General features: G+C 36.2%; 1 pseudogene across 1 annotated transcript in view; it reads right to left on the reverse strand.

Annotated features, from left to right (window-relative positions):
• Nucleotides 1–13,688: 13,688 nt before the first annotated feature.
• The window catches only part of LOC711443 (SNW domain-containing protein 1 pseudogene), a 71,462-nt pseudogene continuing 63,440 nt past the window's right edge, over nucleotides 13,689–21,710 (reverse strand). The window contains exons 2-3 of the transcript XR_013410721.1: nucleotides 15,834–15,889; nucleotides 13,689–15,322 (exon numbers count right to left, since the gene is read on the reverse strand). The product of XR_013410721.1 is annotated as an SNW domain-containing protein 1 pseudogene (transcript). The remainder of the gene's footprint in view (nucleotides 15,323–15,833; nucleotides 15,890–21,710) is intronic.

Genomic DNA, 21,710 nt, shown 5'->3' on the forward strand with positions numbered 1-21,710 from the left:
AGCAGAGGAGTCATTCACTCTAAGATGTATAATTTTGTATCTGCCTCATAATCTCTCGAGTCATTTTTTAAATCTTAGAATATAATACTGGCAAATTCTGCTGCTGCTGCAAATCCTGATGGAACAAGCTATCAATCTAATTCAAAGTGAAATGATGACATGTAAACCTCTATCTCTTTCCCAAAATTATCACAGCAGAAAGCAATACATTTGGAACAATACTCAACCCTAGGACAGGCAAATATTTCTGAGGTTAGATGTGATTTTGTTGTGATTTTTGTTTCTAACATTTTAGCAGGTATTACTCTATATATCAAACTACATCAATGTAATTTAAACTCTGATAAAGCACTTCACCATCTGGCCTAGTTCTTTCTAATACCTTGAACAGTTTTCCCCAAATGATAGCAAAATACAGTCATTTGTTGCATTTGTTGATCCTCTTGTCACCTCATATTTAACTATTCTTTATTAACACATCTAGTGAACTGATACTACAGAATGTAAAGAAATGCAAATGATCTGGCTGGTGCAATTGAAAAAATATTATAATTGCCATGAAATGAACAAAAGGACTCTAATTATGTATGTTAATAGGACAAAGATGCACAGTGTTCTGCTTATAATGGTTTAATGACATCAGTTTTATGGTTGAGATTGCCAGCATTTCTCGTATCAGACTGTATATCATATTAGGCAATTAGTAACTTGATTCACACTGTACAGGGTGGTTTTAAAATTCAGGCACACTTTTGCTAATGTGGTTTCCTTTTCTTTTTACATCTTATGAAAGAAAATGTTCTTGAGTACTTACTCGGTAAATAACGTAAGTATCAATTTTCAATCAGAACGCTACTATCTTGGCATCAAAGTATTTCTCTTAATAGTGCCCTGGATTTAAAATGTGTATTAAATCTTTTTGGTGTAATTTAGCCTCTAAAATAAAGATGCACACTTAACAAAGGCTAAAAGAGTTTATGAAAATGCATTCAATCAAACATGACACTTACTGAGAATGGAAGAGCAATGACACCCCAAAAACTAGCAGAAAAAAATTAAAGCAGAAAAATTACTTTTGAGCTGTTAATACTTCAGGCAAGAGAGTAATGTTATTACATTGTTGTTTCATGGAAAAGAAATATCCACAATAGGACTGAAAAGCAATACCTGCAAATAATAATTTCACAACTGTATAAGAAAAGTAGTTTGGAAAAAAATCTTTTATTTAATAGAGAAACTTTAAAAAATTACAGCATTTTTTATATCTCCATTTAGATACTTTGGTTCATGAAATAAGTTCTCTTCATGAGATTCCCCCCCCGCCCCCCCATTTGCTGGCATGCAGTGGCGCAATCTTGGCTCACTGTAACCTCTGCATCCTGGGTTCAAGCAATTCTCCTGCTTCAGTAGTGGGACTACAGGTGTGCACCACCATGACCAGCTAATTTTTGCATTTTTAGTAGAGATGGGATTTCACTGTGTTGGCCAGGATTGTCTCAATCTCTTGACCTCCTGATCTGCCCGCCTTGGCCTCTTAAAGTGCTGGGATTACAGGCCCAAGCCACTGTGCCCGGCCTGAGATTTTTTTTTAAATAAAATTGTTTCATTTGCATAGCATAGTGGTTTTAGGACTACTGAAAACGTTTTCTCCAGGTGTAGTTTTTAATATAATCTTAGTATTTTAGATGTTTCTTTTTCTATAATTTCAGGCATTTGGAGAATGTGAGGGAAATCTTTTAACAGTCAAGAAAGTCATTAAGAGTCAGCAGTATAGTTTTGCAGTTCAGTAATGTAAACCATTACTCATTTTAAACATTAAAAAGATCATGCCAACCTTCATTGGCTGCCATTAGAAAGGGGTTTCTGTTATACTTGTGTAAGTTGGATTTTGTTAGTGTAGTTTGCGTGATTTTATGTTGTGTGTGAAGCATTTAAAGTACCAGATCATTGTGTCATGGTTAAAACCCAGATTCCACTATAGAATTTTCACATTTTAGATTAGTCAGCTTATTTGCTAGCAACACCAAGTTGTGTCTAAAAGGCAGGACTAAAACAAATCACGTACAATAAATAACGTATGTGCCTCTTACCTGAGCTCAAAATCTTAAATAATTTCCACATGATCCTAATGATTTCCACATGTGTATCTTTCCTGTAGAGATTGTTTTATCTGTTTAGTCTATCTAGATGGCAAGATTGTAGTTGTACATAACTGCAAACTGAAGAAAAAAATTAAGAATAAGGGCAGACAATCCAATAAGTGTCCCTTCTTCACTTTATTTTAAGAGCAGTAGTGTCCAATTAGAATTTTCATAATTAGTCAAGAAATGGATATGGTTGCTGTAAAGCAGATGGCTTTTATATACTGCTTTGTTGTAAGATATATAGAATACATAATTATTTATAAGGTTTTAGGCTAAGCATTGTGATAAATACAATGAATAAGGAGCGTACCTTTTCATTTGAAAATTTGCATGTGAAAAGATCATTAACAAAATATGGTGGAATTAACCTAAAAACTTGAAATTGCTTGATCTCTACCACTAGGAGTGTGGCATTAGACAAAACCCTCAATATTGTTGAGCCTGAATTTCACTGGTAAAGCTAAGGCTTAAACACGGACACACACAAGGTTATTGTAAAGATAAACTGATGACATACAATGTAATGTGTAATCTTGAGATACATTTTTTATTTCTTGTGCATTTATCTATGTGTTTTCAATGTGTTTTAACATGTGGTATTTTTTTTTTTCTGTGTGCTTTTAATGTGCTTTAAGTTCTTACCTGGCGGCTTCTACTTGTCTCTTTGAAATAGGAATCAAGATTGCAGTGGTCTAAGTCTGCAGGGGAGCTTGCAGACTTAGGTGCTTTATATGTTCAAGGAAGGATGAATGTAACTGTTGAAATAAATGACAGTACCTGTTACATTTTGTGATTGCCTGTCCTTGTACACAGGAAGAAGAAGACAAGCTTTAAAAGTTTGCAAGATTACAGGGAAGGACACAGAAAGGCAAGGAGACAAAGGAATTGAGGCTGGTAGCTAAAGGACTCTTGAAGCGATTAACTAAGTGTTTTGAAAAGGAAGGAATGCCTAAAATAAACCCAGAGGCTAGAAGAAATAGTTGGGTGTCAAAGGACTGAAAGTTTCAATAAGATCAAAGAATAGGTGTGCAGGTGTGTCTGAAAAGAAATGATGCTGTACTCAGAAAAGAAGGTAATGGAGCTTAAGCTTTCTAATCCTAATGTGTGGATGCTCAGTTTCAGGGGAGGAAAAAGTTCATGGTGATATGAGTCACGGCATAGAGGAAATAAGGAGTGATAAGAGTCTGAATATTTGGGGGAGATTTATATGGTGAAATCACACAGCATAATATAAAGTAGAGGGATACGAAAGACTGTGAGATAGGAATCAACATCCTCAATAAATCTCTGAAATGTACATGAGAATTTGCATTTTTTGTTTATGTAAACTTACTTTACATCAATGTTAATGAAAGGCAAATGACAAAGAAGATACAGAAGGGTAGCAAATGGTTTCAGATTCATGTTGTGAAAGTTTTTGTAAATTTTAAAGTAAAATGTAAGTCCGGGAAAATGGTAACACTTCCTATTTCAAAAAAAAGGGAAAAACCTTAGGGAGTGAGCCTTCTGCTGGACAGATCTGTAAGGAAAATAATGTTCTCAGGGGATGACCATGTTTCTGACTATGCCTGCAAATAATTATCATTCTATAATAACATATAAGTAAGGTAGATAACCTTCTATAATATAATGTAATAAGATGCACTATTTGTAATTCTGCAAAGCTATTTCTAGCCATAAGCAATAAAAAATTATAGATCCTGTTAAACTGTTCATTAAGAGTTCAAACAAGTATTGAATTATGCTAAATAATAGTAACTCAACATTAATTTGGTTAATTTAATGACATTAACATTTGCTTTTTTTATTACCCTCTATGTCTAATGGAGACACTGGCTACAACGAACGGAATGAGTTTTCGACAATATTTCCTGGCATTATGGCCTTTGCCAGATGATTTTGCCTCTATTGACCATCATGTTTTGCATTTGGATTTGAAATGTACATTAGCATGATAAAATGATTCTCCTGTCATTTTCCCACAAGCTGTTTCTCGTTTAGTTAAATACTTCTTCCGGGGTCAGAGACTCCACCGGTTTCAAAGTGAGATCGGTATGCAGATGAAATTTTTAGACCATATTGAAAAATGAAAAATTGGACTCCTCATCACTTTTTCCCAAGAGGAAAGCTGCCCTCTGCAGAGCCAAGGAAAGAAAACAGCAGTGAAATAATATAGAAACCCAGGGAACAGCAGGTAGAAGAATTAGTCATGGTTGCTTTGGAGTATAACATTTTACCTCCAATATACTGCCAAAAATACTAAATGATTTAACACAACATCTTATTCTAGTTTTACAAAATATGGGTTACTAGGTTTTCTTCCTTTTATGCCCCTGTGTTTTCTTGATGTCTTTTACCTGGTTCCAGTTACCTTAACTTTTGGTAGGAGATAGCATTTTCAGAACACTATGCCAAGACTTGACCACATGAGTCCTATTGACCTTGATCAAGGCCACAAGGCAAAATCCCTAGTCCTTACTTTGAAAATTAACTTGATATTTCCAGACATATATTCATCTGGTTTTGCTATTCCACATATAAGAATTATTTCTCTGAAAGGTTTGATTTACTTCTATTAATTATTATTCAAAAATATACCCTGTGAAACAATTGTAACTAAATACCAAACAAATGAAAACAGATGGTAGTGTAATCTAGACAAAGAATTTGGCCCAGGGGGTTAAAAAAAAAAGAATGTAATAGAGGAAGAATTTTATTTATTTGCCCTCAGAAAGTCAACATGAAAAGTGATTGAAATTGGTTTTGCTGGTATCTCTCTCAGTTTTAAATATAATTGTATTTCTAAAGTAAAGCATCTATAAAGATAATCCAGAACTTAAGTAGTGAAAATAACTATTTTTTCATACTCAATTACAACATTTAAGTTCGTATTAACAAGCCAAACCGAAGTAAAGATTTACCAAGTGAATTACAAAAATATGACATCTGGATGATAAAAGTGAGTTTGATAATTTAAAAATAATTTGAATGACTAATTAAAAGTTTACCTTAGTCATTAGGAAGTTTATGACTGCTCTCGCTGTTTTTTTCCAGCATTATCTTTGCAGACTTTGTTCATCCAAGATCAAAACAATTGGTCAATTTCATCAGCTCCTTTAAATAATGCATCTGGAAAGTGAAAAATAGTCTGTCTGATGACAAGACCTTTCACCATGTTAGGAGGAGGTTTCTTTGTTCTCATTTACATCCACTAAAAAGGTCCTGGTGTGGAGGCCCACTCTGGAAAAGTTGGCCTCCAGTGCACAAGATGAAGAGAAAAGGTCAAGTTCACCAGATTTTAATCACTCAGAAGTACATCTGCCTGAAAAGCCTAGTCAAAGATCTGCATGAGGCAATGTACTTAACACCTTCCAAATTCCCTTTTCAGCACAGATTACCCACTATACTTATAGCACCAGATGGATTCTTGAAAAAGTGTTGCAATGTAATCAGGCATCAAAGTTAAAATAAATTTTATAAACAGTACTAAGGCTAACTACGTTTACAAACCACTTTGGCACATTTCTTTGGTCTCCTCCATTCATTTTGCCAGCAGTCGTTGATTTAAAAGGTTATGTGAATGTGTATATTTTTTTCTAACGTAACATTTACAAAGAAAGCACTTACGTAAATAAACCTTTGGAAAATGAGGTTGCTATGATTAAAGTACAAATGTGGGCATATGCCATGGAAAGTACTGTTCTTTTCTTTAATACTATGTTAACAAAAAGTTATTTAAATAAATTTCATGTAGAAATCTTATGCATACATTCAATATTATAGACACTTTTTGACAATATTATTTTTTTAAAAGTATATAAGTACATTTATACTGGAAGTATCTACAATACTTTTCCTGGTGCAAAAATCTTTCGGAGCAGACAGTCTCTCATATCTTTACAATATATTTTTTATGTTAAAACACCAGAGCCAACTCTAGCTGTCTATTTTTATTATGCTGTATAATTCCACAGGTATTGACATGTGTCACCTGTGTTACAGTCATATTTGGCCAACTCTTTGTGCTCACCAGGGAAGCATCGATCTTCAGCTTTCATTAAGTGGTAGAAACAGACCATTGGCATAAAAAATTATTTTTAAAAATAAATGGGAGAATTTTCTGCCTGGGGACTACACCACTACTGTTCTCCAGTAATTTGAATTATTGAATGGACTAAATAAAAGTCATTTCTATTCTTTTTCTTCTTTTTCTTTTTTTGTCCAGACAAACCTGAAATGCAAGTTGATTTTTTAAAAATCTTTTATCCCCTCAGCTTGTTAGGATTTATCCTTGAATGTTCTGTTCTGTGCACTCTGCATGGAGTGCTATCACGTATTTATCTAGGAATCTCTAAAAAAATACAGAGCTTTTAAAGAAAATAAAAGCTACAAAGCCCATAATATTTGCCAAACTATTAAACATGATGTGCAATTGTGAGACTGCTTGACAGAAGATTTAAAAAAAAAATGAAACTTTTCATTTTTATAAAGTCTTTTCTGATCAATGGCTTTAAAGTCCTTCTCACTGTGTCTGCATGGCAGCAGAATATATGAATGACAAACAAAACAACTCATGTAACAATTTTAATTTGATTATATTCTATGCATATTTGTTAAGAACCTACTATATGCAGGAACATGGTCTAGTAGCACTGCTGATTACATTATCCATCTCTTCACCTGTCAATTCAATACTAAAACCTCGACTCAACATTAACTCCCTCTGGAAGTTTTTCTTGTTGATCAACTCCTCTACTCCCAGCTAGGTGAAATTCACCTTCTTGTGCTGCCATGTTTGTATCTATGTCATTCCACTAACCCACTGGGTTATAAATGTTTAATGTAATTACATCCCATGCTAGGGTTTTTCTTAACATTAAGAACTCTATCTTTACTTAACATGTTGTGCAGACTGTATGTAGCACAGTAACTGAGTTGAATGAATGAATTCAGCTGAATAAATGAGTGAATAAAGATGTAGTCAAGAAGTTTATAATATCATAAAAAGCAGATAAGTGTAGAGATCATAACAGTAAGATGTGGTTTGAATGTTTGTCCCCTCCAAATATCAACTGGAAATGTGATTTCCAATGTTGGAGGTGGGGCCTGGTGGGAGGTGCTTGGATCATGGGTTGTTTGGATCATGGGTCTATCATGAGTGGCTTAACACTATCTCCTTGATGGTAGTGAGTCTTCACTCAGTTACTGCAGGAGAAATAAGGTTGTTTTAAAGAATCTGGGACCTCCTTTATCTCTCTCTTGCTCCTGTAACAGAAGAACGGACTAACACAATATATGTTAGAATCTGATAAATAGCTGAAGCGTGTTAAAGAGCTATAGAGTAGAAGAGTAGAAAACGTACATTTGTGTGGTCATAAGTAAAGGTAACCTTGGCAATTAACCATAAAAGATAAGTAGGAATTCAATAAGGAGACAAGTCTGGATGGTGGGGGGAAGCATCACAAAGAGGAACAATATGAACAGGTCAGAAGTAGAATAGTGCTAATCAGGTAAGAAAGAGGCATAACAAACTGATTAAACCTGCAGACTCTGGGACCAGCCTGCTGAAGTTCAAATCCTGTAGCATCAACCTCTACTTCTAGGGCTGTGAGCAAGTTGCCTAACATTTTTGTGTCTTGCTCTTTTTGTTTGTTTTTGGGATTTTGCTTTTTTTCTCATCTGTAAATGGTGGATAACAACGGTAACTTCCTCACAAAATTGTTGTGATAATTAAATGATTCAATTCATATAAAATACTTGACACATGATGATGAGCATTGAAAAAACATGGCTATTCTTTTTAGCTAATAACAAAAAGACTTCCTTCTAGAAGTATTTCTTGTAAACCAACTCCTCTAACCCCAGCTAGGTGATGTTTACCTTCCTGTGCTGCCATGTTTATATCTGTGTTATTCCACTAACCCCACTGGACTATAATTGTGTCAAGTAATTACATCACATACTAGGTTTCTTCTTAAAGTTAAGAACTCTGTCTTAACATTTGCGGACTGCACATAGCACAGCAACTGAGTTGAATGAATCACAAGTATGAAATATATGTGCAGGAAAACAATGGCCTGTAGACCTTGAAAGAGGCTGTGATCCTGCTATAGTGACTACAAAATTCCAGAGTTGAGACTGCACTTAATTTGTGACATAGCATGGAGAGACATAGCTCTACTGTGTTGTAAGAGCATGAGCCAGCAATGTTGAAAGGAGAACCAGGAGCACAAACCACATGGTAGAGCCAAGGAGTCGAGTTAGAAGCTTCTTTCAGAGCTCTAACTAAGATAACAGGGCTTAGCCTAGAGATCATGAGAATGGGAAGAACTAGATGGATGTGACACTGGGAAGGTGGAACCCAACAAGTTTGACAAATGATTAAATGTGAGGGTGTATTAGTCTGTTCTCATGCCACTAATAAAAACATACCTGAGACTGGGTAATTTATAAAGGAAAGAGATTTAATTCACTTGTGGTTCTACATGACTGGGGAGGTATCACAATCATGGTGGAAAACTAATGAGGAGCAAAGTCACATCTTACATGGCAGCAGGCAAGACAGCATGTACAGGGGAGCTCCCCTTTATATAACCATCAGATTTTGTGAGATTCATTCACTATCATGAAAACAGCACAGGAAAATCCCACCCGCATGACACAGTTACCTCTGACTGGGCCCTTCCCATGGCAAGTGGGAATTATGGGAGCTATAATTCAAGATGAGATTTGGGTAGGACCACAGCCAAACAATGTGATTCTACCCTGACCCCACCCAAATCTCATGTCCTCAGTTTTGAAAACCAGTCATGCCTTTCCAACAGTCCCCCAAAGTCTTAACTCATTTCAGCATTAACTCAAAAGTCCACAGTCTAAAGTCTCATTTGAGACAAGACAAGTTCCTTCCACCTATGAGCCTGTAAAATCAAAAGCAAGTTAGTTACTTCCTAAATACAATGGAGGTATAGGCATTAGGTAAATACAGCCTTTCCAAATGGAAGAAATTGGCCAAAATTAATGAGCTACAGGCCCCATGCAAGTCTAAAATCCAGCAGGGCAGTCAAACCTCAAATCTCAGAAATAATCTCTTTTGACTCCATGTCTCACATCCAGGTCACACTGATGCAAGAGGTGGGCTCCCAAGGCCTTGGGAACTCCACTCCTGTGGCTTTGTAAGGTACAGCCTCCCTCCCGGCTGCCTTCATGGGCTGGCATTGAGTGTCTTAGACCTTTCTAGGTGTGCAGTGCAAGCTGTCAGTGGATCTACAATTCTGGGGTCTAGAGAATGGTGGCCCTCTTCTCACAGCTCCACTAGGCAGTGCCCCAGTGGGGACTCTGTGTAGGTGCTCCAACGCCACATTTCCCTTCCTCACTGCCCTAGCAGAGGCACTCCATGTGGGTTGCACCCCTGCAGCAAACTCCTACCTGGACATTCAGGCATTTCCATACGTCCTCTGTAAACTAGGTGGAGGTTCACAAACCTCAATTTTTGACTTCTGTGCACCCGCAGGCTCAATACCATATGGAAGCTGCCAAGGATTAGGGTTTGCACCCTCTGAAGCCATGGGCCGAGATGTATCTTGGCCCGTTTTAGCCATGGCTGGAGTGGCTGGGACACAGGACACCAAGCCCCTAGGCTGCACAGAGCAGGGGGGCCCTGGACCTGTCCCACGAAACCATTTTTTCTCCTAGGCCCCTGGGCCTGGATGGGAGAGACTGCCACAAGGTCTCTGGCATGCCCTGGGGATATTTTCTCCATTGTCTTGGTGATTATTATTCAGCTCCTTATTACTTATCCAAATATCTGCAGCCAGCTCGAATTTCTCCCCAGAAAATGGGATTTTGTTTTTAATTTCATCATTAGGCTTCAAATTTTTCAAACTTTTATGCTCTGTTTCCTTTCGAATGCTTTGCTGCTTAGAAATTTCTTCCCCCATATACCTTAAATCATCTCTCTCAAGTTCAAAGTTCCACATATATCTAGGGCAAGGGCAAAATGCCACCAGTCTCTTTGCATAGCAAGAGTGACCCTTACTCCAGTTCCCAACAGGTTCCTCATCTCCATTTGAGACCACCTCAGCCTGGGCCATATTGTCCATACCACTGGCAGCATTTTGGTCAAAGCCATTCAACAAGTCTCTAGGTGGGGAGTTCCAAATTTTCCCACATCTTCCTGTCTTCTGAGCCCTCCAGATCTCTAGGAAGTTCCAAACTTTCCCTATTTTCCTGTCTTCTTCTGAGCCCTCCAAACTGTTCTACCCTCTGCCTATATTACCCAGTTCCAAAGTCGCCTCCACATTTTGAGGTATCTTTACAGCAGTCCCCCACTCCTGATACCAATTTACTGTATTAGTCTGTTCTCACACTGCTAATAAAGACAAACTTGAGACTGGGTAATTTATAAAGGAAAGAGGTTTAATTGACTCATGGTTCCACATGACTGGGGAAGCCTCATAATTGTAGCAGAAGGCCAATGAAGAGCAAAGTCATGTCTTACATGGTGGCAGGCAAGAGAGCATGTGCAGGGGAACTCCCCTTCATAAAACCATCAGATCTCATGAGACATATTCACTATCATGAGAACAGCACGGGAAAAACCCACCCCCATGATTCAATTACTTCCCACTGGGTACCTTCCACAACATGTGGGGACTATGGGAGCTACAATTCAAGATGAGATTTGGGTGGGGACACAGCCAAACCATATGAGAAGGCAAAGGAAAAAAAAGAATTTAAAGATGATTCCAAGGTTCTGAGGCTGCTTGGCTAGAGAAATACTTATTCAATAAACTGTGCTTTCCTCCCTACTTCATATTTAAATATTCTGTCTGACATAGCTCAAGTCCTACCTTCTCTGTGAAGCCTCCTTTGATGACTTTGTCTAATTCCTTTTGACCTGGTTGTCTCTACTTCCCAGCTAGTAAGTTATAAGCACCTTATTCTTTAATTATAATTAAATTCGGATTTTATCACTTCATAAGATAATGCTGTCCTATTTAACACAGTTAAATGTACACCTGACTTGGCCACAAATCTTTGTCTTGTTTTCCAAATAAATAGGAAAGTCCTTTGAGGATACAGACCATATTGTAAATTATCCAACATAGCAGTTAGAATTTATTAAATGTCAAATAAGTAATTAGTAATCAATTCATGGGCCAAATGAAGATCCTTAAATTTTCCCTCTGGAAAATTAAATAGCAGATTGAAAAGTTTTTTCCACCCCTAATTCAAAGGTGTTAACAAAAAACACTTCTAGATTCCTAGACTTTTTTGCATTGTGATTGACCATAGCACTGCCAGAATCAAAATATGAAACAAGTGCTTCCTGCTCAACAATACTCTTTAGAGACAAGTTTGTTATAGTAAAAGTAATGTGTATTAGGTAATAAGTATCTCTATTAATATATAATGAGCAATATTTAACTGAAGTTTTCCACAATGATACTTATAAACCCTATGTTAACAGATAATTTGCCATAAAGTATTTTAGTATATTCACATATGAGACCATTGAAGACAAATAAAAAATTATTATAAAATTGGAAAAAAAAGTCAAAAATATAAATAAATAAATAAAAAGATACATATGTTACATAACGAAAAACATTATTTCCAAAATACATGAATGAGTTTGGACAGTGAGACGTTTGCTGTTCATTAGCAAGAGTGCTTTATAGTTAGAGTTAACATTAATATCATAGGGTTTAAGAATATTCTGCTATTCAATATGTTGATGTTTAATCTTCTACCAACATGAGAAATTGTTGAAAACAGACTGGAATTCAACTTCCTGGTAATAGCCTTCCATTTCTAATTAAAGCAGATCAAATATTATAATAAATGCACTGTGCATTTTATCTTAAATATTCTTTTAAAAATTAACATAAAATGAGAAACTTGATATTGATTATTTTTACATATTGTTTTTGTTTTATTTTTTGTTTTGCTCTGACTTTCAGAAACGAAAGTTAAACCCAGGGTGGAAGAGTCTTACTGGGAGGTGGAGGATGGCTTTTACCAAATCACAATAAAAAACCTACCTAATCACTGAAATTTAGTAAAGGTTCTCACGTCTATTCTCAAACTATACTATTACCTGAGATAATTAACTGTATGATATCATTTGCATATTCAGCCCATGGCTATTTAAAAAGCTATTTCAGTCATTATGTGACTTTTCCATGTGTTTTAACACAAATTCCAAAGGCAGCTTTAAAATTACTAGGAATTGTTCTTTACAACATAATTGTGAGTTTGTGTATAGAAAAGGGAATTTAAAAATTTTTATTTAGAAAATAAACTTCTCAGAAACTGAGAATTAATTTATTGACAGAAACAGAGTATTTATCATCACTCCCACTTTGAAATATTCCAGGAATTCTTATCAGATGATAGAAATGGAAATTAAGTGAGCTGGGCCTGCACTGATGACGATAGGGAATAGTTGAAAATATCAGCTGTTTCACCTGCTTTTAATCAAGTTTTCTCTGGTCTTGAACTCCTGAGTCTATTTTTCAGGTAATTGCTGTGTTGTGGAGTTCTGTCCTCTTCCTCCACTAATATCCATCTTTAATACATCTACATCATAATCATCTTGAGTTAGTTGCTCAAAGTGAATTTAGACCCAGACAACTGAAATAAGTTCTCACTTCCTGATCCTTGTTAAGTGAGAAGATCCTGACCTAATACCAGCAACTCCTTTTCTTCTAACTTGTTTTTATTGTCTTACTTACTTCCATTTTATGTGTAAAAGATATTCCATACACCAAAGTTGTCTAGCATTCTAGTTAAATATTCATAAAGAATGCACATGAACAAAATATCCCAAATTGACTTGTGTTGCTTTCTTGTTACTAATTAGATTCTAACCAATTGAAGTAATTACATAATATACTAAGTCAGATGAGTTAAGCGCTGCTTCAGAATTGCACATTGCTTTTATGAAAGCTTATTTTTGTTTTTAATCTACATAGAAATAAGGTTGCCAGATTTAGTAAATAAAAATATAGGACACCAAGATAAATTTGAATTTCAGACAAATAAATATTTTTTATATGTCCCAAATATTGTATATCTCATTTTTGTTGTCTAAATATTTTTATTTAAAACAAATAGTAGCACCAAGCAAGAGCTTACTTTGCCCACTCCAAATTAAAACAGAGCACAATAGGGACAAAATTTATTTGGCAGGACCGTTACAATATGTGAACACCCTCCTACTCACTGTGGTTGAGGTAACTTTACTCGTATGCAGCTGTTCTCACACAAAATATTAACCCCAAACTATTAATGTTGCATAAAAGGAAGTGGTCTTGATTCTGTATGTGGAGCAGCATGTTCTATAAATGCTGAAAGGTGGGAGAAGCACAAACACAATCCACTTTTTAAAAAACATACTTCAAAGTAGAATTTTCTATTCCCTCCGTTCTCCAGCAAAAAAGTAGTGCTAGGATCTGGCACCCAGATTCAGTTTTTGTCCTGACCATTTACAAAGTGTTCCCCCATATGACTTGCATCATTAGGGTTATGGATAATAATAGTTCATTCACTTCGAAGAAAATTGTGTCTAGTCCTTCCTCCTCTTCTTGCCATCATGCTCATATTCCATGGGGCGGCGGCTATCTCAGGGTCTTTTAGAGCCACCGTGCTGTTTCTCTTCTTCCAAACACTTGTCCAAACCAAAAGGATCTTCCCCAAACTAAACTGATCCTTCTCAGCCTCTCTGCCTACAACCTGAACCAGAAAACTCCTTGTTGGGAACAAATCTGTTGGTCTTTATTCTTGCTTCTAGGTCATCGCCATACATGTCCTTGTCCAGATTTTTACTGGGCCTATAAATACTGTGGGCCATATCTTTACCACCTCTCCAGGCTTGATCACAAACATTATAAATTTCGTCTTCTCCACCTGCAAATCCACGGTCCATACCTTTGGATTGGTTGATGAGTCTTTGGTCGTACTGACCTTCATTGGAAGTTCAAGGATTAGGAACACCGAGAGCAATGACTTCGCTGATATCCCCATTTTCACTTCTCTGAAGTTTCGACCTTTTATCAGGAGCTGCCCTGGAAAGATTCCTGCCATGCTGTCTCTCTTGTCGCCTGTCATGCCGGATTTCATCCCTCTCACGTGCCTCCCTATCCTCTTTTTCCACATGAGTTTTGATCCCACCTCTTCGTTCCCTGGCTTTCTGAGCCATTTCTCTAAGTTTCTCTTCATGTTTTCCCTTTTCTTTCTAGACCATTTTTCTCTCTACTTGGGCACGCATTTCCACAGCTTCACAAACTTTCTGATCAGCAATGTAGAGGGCTTCGGCCAGTTTGGCAACATTTTCATGTATGTGTACTGTCTGTAGTCCTCTTCCACCGGCAGCCAGACGTTTGTCTAATGGAATTGTATAACCTTTTGCATTTTTCCAGTTAGAAATACAAGGAGGAAACTTGCACTCTTGTTGTTCCTTTACAGCCATCTTTCAGCTAGGAGAATGCATGACAGGTACAGGAGAAGAAGGTGGTCCTCCGGGAATTTTCTTATTAATCTTGAACCTTGGAGGCTCCGTTGGATCTTTCTGCACTTCTACCATCTGACTAACCCTCTGTTTAGCTCCAGAGTTGGAAGCCACTCCTTGCTGAGATGGTGTGTATCAGATATACTGAGCAGGAGTCAGTTTGTCAGCTGCCCGAACTGGCATGATAGCAGCGACCTTCTGTGATACAGCTTTTTATAAGGCTACTCTTGTCTTTTCTGTTATGTCTTTTATAGCTTCTTCATCGGGCCTTTGCAAGTCTGGATCATTTGCATTCATAACATCCTTTGAAACCAGGACAGTGTATTTGCTGTAAATGACTTCGTCTTTTGACTGTCCTTGTCTAGTGATTACATCATGTTTAATTTTTCCTTCAGAATCCACCTGAATGGCCAGCGCATTAGACATTTTTTGTCTTTCGTCCCATATCCAGTGGATACTGAGCCACATGAATCCCTGGAAAAGCACCTCCATCTCCAAAATCCTCTAATAACCGAGGTATCCAGCCTTTCCGGTATCCGTAGGGGGAAGGTTCTCTTCTGGAAGAGACAAATGAAGTCTGCCATGATCTCTGGGATCTTGCCTTTTCTTCAGCCTCAAGCTGGTCCTGAAATAACTGAGAAGGTGCAGGGGCTTTTATCTGGCAACGCTATATAAGAAGCACTTCAATTTGTCAAAGAAACACATTTTTGAAGTTTTCAAACCCAGTGCCACTTGTCTAAAGCAACTGTTTAAGTCCACATTGTGAAGAGCATAATTAATCCATTTAAACAACTTCTTAACATTACGAAGCTGGTGGTTTAAATTTTCTTCTAAGTTGTTATTTTAAAGTTTTCTGGGCCTAATTATTCATATTTATTTGACAAATCCTGTGCTCTGGTGAAAGCTAGAAATGACAATAATCTGAAGCACCTTTCAACTTAAATCTCTGACCTTAGGGTAAACTAGTCAAGTAGTTACTACTAATAAGACTGTTAACTTAGAAAAGATAATCTAAAAGCAAGCAGACATAACAACAGATGCCCAGATGGCTAGGGCAGGGGTCTAGGAAAGGTGCATATGCAAAATTGTTACCAAGAAAAAAACACAAACAAAATAGTAGAAACTTTACACAGTGATGCCGACTTCACAATCAAATGTTCAAAATGCCACCTTCCTACAATATTGAACTTGTTACATCTCAGCCCAATAGAAAAATCATTCTTATGCTGCTCATCTATAAGCATAAAATATTAATAATAGTCATTTATGAATTACAAAAGCGCAGGGGACCCAACATATATTGACTGGGTGCTGATTTCATTAGATTAATCAAGTATTTGGTATCTTAAAAGACCCTAGTGGCCCAAACACAAAGCTTCTGAATGCTATGTCAGTGTGTAGAAAACCCACAGGAGTAATTAAGATACTGTTCACAAGTTTAGTATGGACAAATTCCATATACTGGATTTGACAGCCAAGAAGTAGTAATACTGAAATCATTTATAAATGAGAAAAGGACAGTTTAAGCAAGGAAACTCATAGCTTTATTTCATTTATAAAAGTAGATATAAATTATAAACAATAGATTTACAAACTGAATCCAAAATAACATTCAAAAATATACCATGCCCAAGTTGGGCTTATCTTGGGAATACAAATACCCTTTTAGCATTGAAAATATATTAAAATTACATGACTAGATTAAAGGAAAAAATCCACGAGGTCATCTAAGAAATGCGGAAATGTTATAAAATTCAACATCTCTTGTGTACCGTAACAATAGGAAACTAAGAAGAGAGGCACCTGCTTAGCCCGAAAAAAGACAGGTATCAAAGTATATCACAAGGCCGGGCGCGGTGGCTCAAGCCTGTAATCCCAGCACTTTGGGAGGCCGAGGCGGGCGGATCACAAGGTCAGGAGATCGAGACCACAGTGAAACCCCGTCTCTACTAAAAATACAAAAAATGAGCCGGGCGCGGTGGCGGGCGCCTGTAGTCCCAGCTACTCAGGAGGCTGAGGCAGGAGAATGGCGGGAACCCGGGAGGCGGAGCTTGCAGTGAGCCGAGATCGCGCCACTGCACTCCAGCCTGGGCAACAGCGTGAGACTCCGTCTCAAAAAAAAAAAAAACAAAAAAAAAAACAAAGTATATCACACATATCCTCTTAGTAGCCAAACGTTAAATGTGTTCCCTTCAAAATCTGAAATAAATTAAGGATTGCAAACAACTGCTACTTTTATTGAGGATCCTTTCCAATATAGTAAGAAAAACAAATTAAATTAAAGGCATACATTTTTGAAGAATATTTAAAAGAAGAAAATGGTTACTATTCATAAATGACATGACTGACCACATAAAATATCCAAAATTATCTACAGACAAATTTATAGAAATAATGAGAATTCAGTATGGTGGCTTGCCATAAGATTCCTATTCAAAAACAAGTGGTATCTCAATATTAAGGAATAAACAAACAATGGTTAAAGCAGAGGGTGAAAGAAAAGAGGGAGAGCAAGAGACTATTTACAATAATGGAAACAAAGTGTGTAGAAATATGAGTATAGAAAATGTAAACCTTATTGAAAGATATTAAAGATCTAAAGAAACAGGGGTATTCTGTGTTCAAGAATATAAAGACCCAATATGTTAAAAGTGTGTATATGTGTATGCGTGTGTATATAGGTGTGTGTATATATATATACTCTTCTCAGTTTCTACCACTGCCCCTTTTATTACCCTAGCCTAATCCACCAGCATCTTTCACATTTTTTCTAATTTTCTCCCAGTTGGTCTCCATACTTCTACCCATAGCCTCGGAACATGTCAATATTGTGCTCAAAATTCCTCAGTAGATTCACGTTTCACCAAATAAATGCTAAAATCCTTAAAATTGCCTGCAAGATGCTAGAGGAACTGGCCCCACAATTACCTATCAATCACATCTCCTGTCACTCTCTTCTCATTCACTTTGCTCCTAACATAATGACTTCCTAGCTATTCCTCAAACACACCAGTATCCTTCCTGCTCTAGCTGTTTCCTCTACATCGCTAAAGCCTTCATCTACTTCATGTCCTTGCTAAAATTATTTCTCAGAAAAGTTGATGTAGTTTAGATATTTGTCCTTACCCAAATCTCATGTTGAAATGTAATCCTCAGTGTTGGAAGTGGGACTTGGTGGGAAGTGTTTGGGTCATCTGGTGGATCGCCCGTGAATGGCTTGGGCATCCCCTTGGTGTTAAGTGAGCTCTCACTCTGAGTTCACAAGAGATCTGGTAGTTAAAAAGTATGTGGCATCTACCCCCAACCTCGCCCACTCCACTTTCTTCCTCACAAGAGCTCCTGCTCTGGCCATGTGATATGCCTGTTCCCGCTTTACCTTCTGCCATGCTTAGAAGCTTCCTTAGGCCTCCCCCAAAACAGATGTCAGTACTATGATTACTGTACAGCCTGCAGAACCATGGACCAATTAAACTGGCTTTCTTTATAAATTACTCAATCTCAGGTATTTCTTTATAGCAATGCAAGAATGGCTTACTACAAAAGTCAACCCTATTATATTTAAAATTTCAACTGGTTCTCTGCTGTGGGAGTCCTATCTCACTTTATTTTTCTCAATGACATTTGTTACCTTCTTATGTACTATATAATTCACTTATTTATTATGTTTATTTTCAGTCTCTGCCCTATTTGAACTTAATCTTCATGAGGGCAGGGATTTTTTTTATTACTGTTATATCTACAGCATAATTAGCAGTTCCTGGAACATATGCATGGCAGACATACCTGACAGCAATAACTTAAATGAAGGATACTGAGAATGACTCTGCATTTTAGAGATACCTGATAGCCATAACTTAAGCATCCCCTGAGAATGTGGATGTATCTAAACTATATAAACTTTAGACTTTTTACAAATGGTACAAAACTGCATCTTTTTACAAACGGTTCTCCTGTCTAGGCTGTCACCACTGGACTGCCTTATATGTAAGTTCCTTTGATAAACCTTATGTCTCATTCTCTGGCTCTGGGGCTCTTCTTCAGTCTCTCAGACACAGTACCTTCTTATTAGAATCAATACAGGTCTGGCAGGTCGAGATAGTAGGCATTCAAAGAATATTTGTTAAATGTGCAATAAATGAAATGTAATTTAGACTATAATGAGACAGGGATTACTAATAAAATCATTTTGTAATTATTATGTATACCCCCTAGAGTGGAAAAAAATTAAGAAATATAACAATCTGGGGAGAATGTGAATCATCAGAAATTCATACAAATTGCTGCCAAGATTGCAAATTTGCACATTTTTTTGGAAAACCTGTTGATATTATTTTGTAAAGTTACACATTCATGTGCCTTGCAAACCGATAATTCTACCTTTATGTAGTAACCCTAGAAAAACTTATATATGTGCTTAAGATACATGCAAGAATATTCCTAACAGTATGATTAATAATAAAATATGGAAGCTACAAAGATGTACAATGACAAAGGAATAAATAAGTTAATAGTGTTATATTTACTCAATTAAATATGAGAAAGCAGTTAAAGTGAATGAAACACAACTATTTGTAAAAATATGGATCCATCTTAGGATGTTAAACAGAAAAGTCCTATAAGACTACGGAAGATATGAAACTATTTTTATAAATCTCAACAGAAATAATATTAGGTTATATTTGACTTTGACTTACATGCATATGTCAAAAAAGCTACATATATGTGTTTGTGTGTCTATGAGCGTGTGTGTGTGTGTTTGTGTGTGTGTGTGTATGTAAATAAATAACTACAGTCATTTTCTCTGGTGGAAAGGTAGGAGGATGGGCATGCAAAGTGTATATGAGTAGATGAAAGTCATGTTAACGTTTTAGTTCGTGAGTTGGTTGATTGGTTCACCAATGTTTATTATTTATTTTTCTAACATGTATTATAGATATATACACACATTGTAAATATATCAAATATAATTTTTATATTTTTAAAAATATTTAAATATTTGTATATTTGAACAAAAAATAACAAAGGGAAAAGGAATTGCAAAATCTCATAGCACTGTTTCGCTTTCTTTAAAAATAAGTTGGAGTATATTACTGATGTGGAACAATTGTTCATCAGCTTCCTTTTCAAAATTCTCAGAGATCTTTTGATCATTGATTAATCCCAAATTCTGTGGTTTGTAATATATTCTATTTAAAGTTTTGATCTTTCAAACTTCTTTAAGAAGTCTCAGTACATCTTTGCAATCCAAGTGTTTTATTTTTAGTGTTTCACTTTGCTCTTTTTATTAGCTGAAATGACCTTCTTGAATTATTGTGGCATAGAGGAAAGAGGAAGAAGGAAAAAGTCATCTGAAGAAGTGTTCTTTCTAACCAGCTCATCTATTCCACGTCCTTACAAATAATTCAACTGTGTTTATTCTCAATCAAAACGTTGCTATTATTAGAATGATGGATAGCCTGTTCTTTACAGTTCTATCATATTTCCTGTTCCATGCCAATTGCCTAGATGGAGCCATGAATGTGGCCACAGTGATAGGTGGCTGTGAGGATTTTGTGAGAGGCATTTTCTTCTGCAGGGCAAACAAAATGCTTGGAATGGAGGATTAAAAAATAGTAAAGCTCATTTCCATTGCATTATGTATTTTGATGTATTTCTAATGTATTCCTTTTCAAAACATATCTTTGCTGGAGTAGAGGTAAAGACAGAATGAGCAACAGTTGCTGTTTTATGCACATCAAGTGCCCATTTTTTAAACTCTTAAAAATGCAGCAAAGCAATTTAAAAAGAGCAAGTGGCACAGTTGCTTTTTTTAAAAAAAATATGTTTTCTCTATAGCTACATTTACCAGACTCAAGATGCAAATGAAACAATATATGAATTTAATTTGACTATACCAAGTTTCTTTCAAAATTGTCTAATACAAAGATATTAAATCCATCTATTTATGCATTAAATACAGATTTATTAATACAGAGCCAACACTTCTTCTGCAGTTATTCAACAGGATTGCATTTTGTATCAAGATATATTTCAGATGTTGAAAAGATTCCACTTTCAACAATACTTTGGAGCAACAACAGTTTTATTAATCATTAGTCAAACGTTTTCTTCCCTTTAAGTCCTCTCCTTGACTTTCTGTAGTACCTGAGAAATTTCCAAGTAAGTGAGAATTTGCCTTGCCTATTGAAGTCAAATTATTTTATGTGTTTGAATTACAAGTTGAAGGAGGCTATGGTTTTATTGACTCACTTTTGTGTTCAAATGCAGAAGTTTTTGAAATCATTCTGTGCTCACAGTCTGTGATTGCTCCTTCTGAGTACCCTTCTCCTCTTTTGAAGTCATTGTTTTATAAAGATGAAAAAAAGACATGTCCTATTAGCTAAATCAATATTGATATTCAAGAAAAAGATCTAAAATAATTTCTAAAGAACCATTCTTGCATAAAAATAAATCATCCTTGGTAAAGTATTTTTTAAGAGTTTGGCTTTTATGTTTATGCAAGACTGACTTCTTGCTAAGCCTTTACTCCAAGACATTTCACAATGAAGGTCCCCAGTGTTTGTCCTTGTCATTTTATAGGATTAATTTGATCCATTGTCATTCACCTAACTGCCTTGCACCTCTTGTTAGTGTGCAGTCCCTAACTAAGCCTGAGTATTTGTTCTTCAAACTTTCTAAAATGACTCTTCCGTTCACTCTCAGGATGTACCATTTGTCGTATCTTCAATGGCTGGAGAAAACACACTCTCTTTATGGGTTTTTCAAAACTCTGAAAAATCATTTGTTAAAGGAGGGGCTTCAAAGGAAGTACTGTCTTTCTGGCTTAAAGTTTATGCTTTTTCATCATTTATGATAAAAGGAGCACATTTATAATCATATTTTTTAAAGAAGGTAAAGGAACAGAATTTTAATCTGAATGCTTAGAGGGAAGATGAGAGGCAGCAAGAAGACAAAAGCAAAATGGGAAAGCCAAAGCAGTAAGAAAGGAAGGAAACCTCAGAGATGAATCGAAGCAAAGAAATATGTTTATCATTACTCTCAGAATATATGGATTT

This window comes from Macaca mulatta, chromosome 1 (genome assembly GCF_049350105.2).
Source record: "Macaca mulatta isolate MMU2019108-1 chromosome 1, T2T-MMU8v2.0, whole genome shotgun sequence".
In the NCBI taxonomy this organism is placed as follows: domain Eukaryota; kingdom Metazoa; phylum Chordata; class Mammalia; order Primates; family Cercopithecidae; genus Macaca; species Macaca mulatta.